Consider the following 6831-nt stretch of genomic DNA (forward strand, 5'->3'; position numbering starts at 1 on the left):
ATCAATATATTCTGTAATATCTTTATCTAGACCGATCAAATAAGAGAGTCCTGTTAACAAACAATTCTTCCATTTATAGCCTTATATATGTACACAAAAATATCTTGAAAACGCTAACAGGCTGTTAGCTCTTAACGGCTACTCCAGGGCCGCTCCTGAAGTCCACCGATCTTTATCGGGTGGATCCTACCACAGAAAGCCGAATCACACGAAGGTTCTCAAAAAATCAGGAACAACTTCTTCGGACACCGACCTTTCTCCGAATTCCAATCCGACGCATCTCAAACTCCGACTCATCTGACGCCTTTACAAGCAAACAAAAAATATCGCATTTTATTTCCGTCAGATCTCCGCCACTAATTTTTTCATTGGTGTATTTGAGTTCTTTATCACCCAATAGCTGCTCAGCAATGCTTCCTCAATGGTCTCCAGTCGATCGTTGGAATGTCTGTTAATGATCCATCTTTGTAGCTGACCCCTCCCGAACACATGTTAATTATAATCAATTCACGGCTAACACCGGCTGAGTGCATCTGCGTTTGATACTTAATGACAACGGTTGCTAGTGATTGATCGTTTCGTGATGACTTGAGGAGTCTCTGCATAAGAGAAAAAAAATGTTTAGCATCTGGATGTTTTGACGTTCTTCTCCCTTGAAGATATGATGGATCTATTTGAAACGACGAGGCACACATCTATGCTACCACACTTGGATAGCAACAAAAGACCAGACATGATGACTCACCTAGTGAAAAGGATCCACATCTGGAAGTGCGTATGCACTTAATTATGTGTGGGAAAACGGGTGACGTTACATCTAGACGGAATGCCAATTACCATGTGAGAAAAGAGGGGAAACGTTACAGTTCATGATTTCTTCAACAATTGTTACTAATATTAAAACTATTTTATTTTAATAGTCTTCACCCGTTCTATCCATTCCGTTGGTCATCCTATTATGTTTCTATTGATTTTTTTCAAATTCGAAGTTTTAGATTTTTGCGTTTCTCTAACTTCCCTGTATATTTCGCATGTCAACTTCACATTTATTAAACAGAATCCTTCTAGTTTAGATTCAATAATGAATGAAAGTCATGAGATTAAATAGTTGATGAAATAATGAAAACGATATTAATTTCAATGCAACAACCAAATACATTGTTTAAATTTACACAAAAAATAAGAAATAATATAAAAATAAGAAAATACTAAGAACTGCATTCTGTATAAAAAGAATGTATTTCGATCTCATATTTGAGGAGATATTCGTATAAAGAAACTGTAAAGAAAAACCTTGGAAGAACTTTCTGTTTTAGCCTTAAGGATTCGGCGCTATAGTAAATATACGTGAAGATACTTTAAAGAACTTTCAATTTTAGCCTCCAGGATCAGCCCTTGTTGTTGGGTATAATCGCTCGAGCCTTTTGAATGATCCTCACGTTTCGTAAAATAGTTCCTTCCTACAGCAGCGATGGAACCAATAAAATGAAAGGCGATTGCTCGGCTAGAAACAGGAGCATTGGTCCCAGGAGCTTCATCAAACTGGTACTCAAACCGAGCCATTGCGAGCAATACGGATTGGATTAAAGATTAGCAATGTTGCTCTTGAGAATTCTTGTAGGCTCCAATTACGATCGTTACTTGCGATGCCAAAGGCAGTTAAACAATAAAAGAGAAATTATGACAGATAAAGGTCGACATTCAGGAAAGGAAGTTGGTAATGAATAATTTTCAGATAATCAGAGAACAAAAAATTTCTGTTATTTTGTGTTCATGAAGAAATCAGATTTTGAATGAAGAAAATTTACTATGAATATATCTCTTTTATTGATAATTCTATACTAATTTCTATTTTCAGATGAACATTTAAAAGGTCTTACTTAATTGCAGATGATAATAATGAACAAGAAAATATAGAATGGATGAATTCCGCGCACCTGAGAGATTTTTGCAACATTATTTAACGAATTTTACCGTGACTGTAATTTAACTTTAAAACACCTCCAATAGCTACTTTTAGTTGATATAATCCAACTGTCCAGTTATATAGTAGATTTTAGTCCAAGATCCCTAATCAGTACTTTGTGTAGAATTTAATAATGCTTTTACACAGACTAATATTTATTCATTAAATGCAAACTTTGAAGTTTAAACTGAAAAAGGTTCCTTTTTGTCCAACCAAGTCACTTAATATATATATATATATATATATATATATATATATATATATATATATATATATATATATATATATATATATATATATATATATATTAGCAGATGCGTGGCTGAAGAGAAGAAATTTTTGAAATTTATTTCATCGGGGGAGGCATAATTTATGTACAAGAATAAATGGTAAGAAATACGTCAGTCTATATCATGACACAAGAGCAGAAGAGCAAAAAAGAGATCGAAATTTTCCCTTCAATAGTTTTTGCAATGAGATTTCGATATGGATTTCTTTGACAAATGTAGATTTAAGATAGAGAAATTGAGATATCTTTAAAAGAACGTTGCAAACATTAAGGACTTTTATCCCTTCACTCGGAGCGTGAACAGATCGCGTGTAGCATTAATTAAATAAAAAGGGCAGAGATAGATCAGGAAATAAGAGACTATTTTCGAATGAAGTTAATATAAGCTAAAAATTTGGAGATGAATTAATATTTAAATTATAATTAAAAATATCTTTACACACACAGAGATATATAAAGTTCATTTGCACGGTATTACCAAGTATGGCGAGTCATTCCGCGCATCAGTTTGATAAATAAGGAGAGAAAATATTGCTGTTTCTTAAAATCCTTATATCCATCGTTCTATTTAATTTATACAATCTTATATTTACAAACAAAAATGTAAAAAATAATGTCATTTTGGAATTAAAAATTCTTTTATCATTAAAATAATGAACAAATTAAAACTACCCTCATTTAACTAGCTTAACAGTAATTTAACTGTAAAACAGTTTCAATAGCTTCTTTGAGTTGATATTGTCTCTGAGACCCCTTATTATTATTCCGTATATAAGTTCAAGCATCTATAAGATAAACAAGGTACTCATAAAGTAAATAATTTTTACTTCGATGCAATGCCGCTCACTTGATTTGATATGGGATAATACCGTGCACCATTTTTCAGATTGCACGGAGTTACCTCACTCAGAATCAATTCATTCAACGGGCCTGTTTTGATTAAAATTCGCAAAATTGATTTTTAAAAAATGATCTATTCTGCTCACATAAAATATTTGTAAGTGGAAGTTGTTATTATTATTTACGAAAAGAATTTCTTATCTTAAATTTGAAGGTCTGAAATTATAAGGAAAATGCTAATTCATTTCTATATCCAATAATGTTCTACTGAAAACGAGAAATTAAAAGGAAAAAGGCCTTATTCGATCACGTATCCTTTTGGCTTTGGGCAGGTGGTTCGAAATCCTTCGTTGTACTTTTTGCTACCAAAATCGGCTGTATGCGGAATCACCCCTTTTTTCCCTATAGTCGATCGTTTTTTCAGAGTTCTAACCGATTTTTAATTTAGAAAGAACGACAGAAATACTTTTTATATCATCTATAATTAAGAAACAGCCATTTATCAGAAGACAATTAAAAGGGTTTCAATGAAACATTTCGATTCATTCGTGTTATTCCCAAGTAACTTTCTTTTAGACTGTTAGAAACATAGTAATACATTCTGCCTTAAATTAAATGATTTTTGGTTGAAATAAAATTTAATATTTCGCATTATTATCGGAAATAAAAAAAATTAAATTATTTATAAACAGATTTGTTTTTGCATATATCGTTGTAAAACTCTACGAACATTATCTAAAATTAACATCTTTTGAATTCTATAAAGCTAAATAAATGACAAAACATATAATGAACTGCGTTATTATATGTTTAATATCGTATATTATTTTTGTATCTTATATTATTTTTGTTTTGATGAATGTCGTTTGGCATTAAGCTACTAAAAATGCACTGTATTATTTTTCGTTGCTTAAATTAAGCAATTAAAACAGAACCAAATGTTTCAAAAATATGTAAAATATATAATTTTATTTTTCGATAAAAATATGTATAAATTCTAAATTTGACATAAAATATAACTATTGAAAATGCTTATAAAATTGCCTGAAAAATCTAATTCAGTATTTCATCTTTAGTTCTTGAATCAATTAGAAGTGAATTATATATTTATAATAAAAGTCAAAGGTTTTGATCATTCATCTTTCTCTATGATAAGGCAAGAAATTAATATTACTGATATTAAATATATTTATCTATTCCATTCTTTTACTTCTAGTTGCTATAAATTTATTTTTTTACTATCAGCCAACGTTCTCGAAATGGTATTCCTTGGTCACCAATCGCTGTTATAAAGTGAGGCTCTAATTTCACTTTTTCTGTTTTATGCACTATCGGATAATGGTGTTTCTCCACAACTAAAGGCCGTAGATACTCCTTCTGAACAACAGACCTTTCTGCACATTCATGTTCCATTTTCACCATATTTGCAGAGCTAGCCGATTTATGGAATATTGGAAGCTGAAGCGTCTTTATTTGCGGGCAAGAATTGACGAGATGTAAAGCTGGTCTGTGGTCCTGACTAACTTCTGCAGGGATGCAAGTAATTGGTGGTATGTCTTCAGTTATTTCTTGCCTCCTGGGATTGCAGGTATAGGTATTCTGATGTATAGGTTCGCAAACTGATACTGGTGGTGCATAGAATTTTTCCCTCTTTATCGTCGTCGTTTGTCTCTCGTAAACTGGCAACAGTTTGGGGTAGAATTTAAATCTAGTTATAAAAAATAACAAATGATTGTTTTTAATAGAGCTAATTTATTCATGTAACTAAACATTTCATCAAAAGTAATCAGAGATTATAGGTGTACCACTAGAAACATATAACAAAAGCCACAATTTGTCTATTCTTTTTTTTTTCTATAAAAATAAACAGTCGAACGGAAAAGATTATTGATTTACATGTGATTTTCAACACTCGACATAATAGATTCATGATAATATTAAGAGAAGCTAAAGTTTATTTTTTTAAAAAATTGAAATGATGATATTAACTTGCATATGTTAACAAATATTTTGCATAAGTGTATAATAATTTGCAGCAGAATGATATTCCGTGATAATATGTTGCTTACACTATAATAGTAAAAAAAGAGAAGGAAAACGACATTTAACTTTATAACAAGGACCGAATAGAATAAAATTTTGAAATAGGCATATGGCATGCGTTCAAGAATGATATGAAAAACGGAAATACAGCTCCCGAAGCTACAGTTACACTGATAAAATTTTGAATTTATCTATATAGATCTTTACATTTTGTAGTTATAGAGTTTACTTGTACTCGAATTGCCGGACAACAGATTTTTTTCTAATGGATTTTGTTCAAAATTCGGTAGAAATCTACAAATTTTGTCGACCAAGTTTCTTCCATCTCACTCGACTTTTGCAAGTTGTGACTTCCATAATATTTTATATTTCGTAGAATTAAGAAAAGAAAATCGAGTATGAATTTTGAACATCTTTTTTTTTTTTTTGGCAATGTTAAATCAGAATGTAGATGTACAATTTTGATGATAAAACGGCATATGAAATTTTATTTCTCTATGCCGTTAGGCTATCGCTTTTTCATACATATGGATAAGCAGGCATCAAGGTCAATCATTTGGTGGATTTGGTGCAACATTTCATGTATATCTATATTTCGGATGCTAAAATTATGCACTAAATTTCATCCATCTCGTTCTCTGCGTGTTTTGATTTATCATTTTCACATGAATACGAAGGAAGTAATAATTTCCCTCCAGTGGATTTTGTCCACAATTTGATAGAAACCTATATTTTTACTATTAGAGTCCCATTGCAGATTTCATCCGTCCAGCTCAATACTGTTACGAATTTTTACAGCCGGGTTCGCTATAGTGTGTGTATAGTGTGAGAACACAATCAGCAGGCCTCAGTAGAAAACAACGACGTTTATTTACACGAAGAACACGAGTACACAGACAACAAATATTTACAACCGAGACAAATACAAGACAGCACACTAAGACAGACAGTAGCCCACAAGTAATAATTGACCGCAGCACACAAAGCGGCCAGATAGAATCCAGCAGGAGAGGGGATCCTCGGGGCTTTGCTGAACTTCTCACTGTCACCTCGTTTTAGCTGCCGACTTGCTTCTTCTCACAACTCGCTACTACACACAAAATACGACGCTGCTTCCTCAGTAGACAACAGGACTCGGCACACAGCAATTCAGCACTTGCTCCACACAACGCTGGCACTCCGCTGTTGCTTCACCATCCTCTCGAGGACTCGTTACTTGTCGACGACTCCGACTACAATTGCCCGTAGCTTTGGACTACCGACCTTTTATAGTTCCCGGGAGGCGGGACGAGAACCTTCTGGACCAATCAGGCGTATCTCTGCTCCTAATGGACGGATCGATAAAATTCTCAAAGTTTCCCATATCTATCCATTTTGTCGCCAAATGATCGCCAAGTTTGTTGCCAAGCTCTAGGATCACTGGCTCGGCATCCGGCAGCCTACAATACGGATGATTGTAAATCGGTCTTTCCTGTTATAGAACCAACCATGCTGGGAAGCAGCAACATAGATTTGTGACAATACGTTTTTACTATTATCGTGTTCAAAGACAAACACATGATTCCAAAAAATATGTGTTTTTTGAATTCAAGGAGTTCTAAATCGTGAAGACTCATCAAAATATCGAAATAGAATTTCTAATAATTTCATATACGAAAAGTTGATTCTGGGAATTTTATATACTGTTCGTCAA

This window comes from Argiope bruennichi, chromosome 10 (assembly GCF_947563725.1).
Source record: "Argiope bruennichi chromosome 10, qqArgBrue1.1, whole genome shotgun sequence".
NCBI classification, from domain to species: domain Eukaryota; kingdom Metazoa; phylum Arthropoda; class Arachnida; order Araneae; family Araneidae; genus Argiope; species Argiope bruennichi.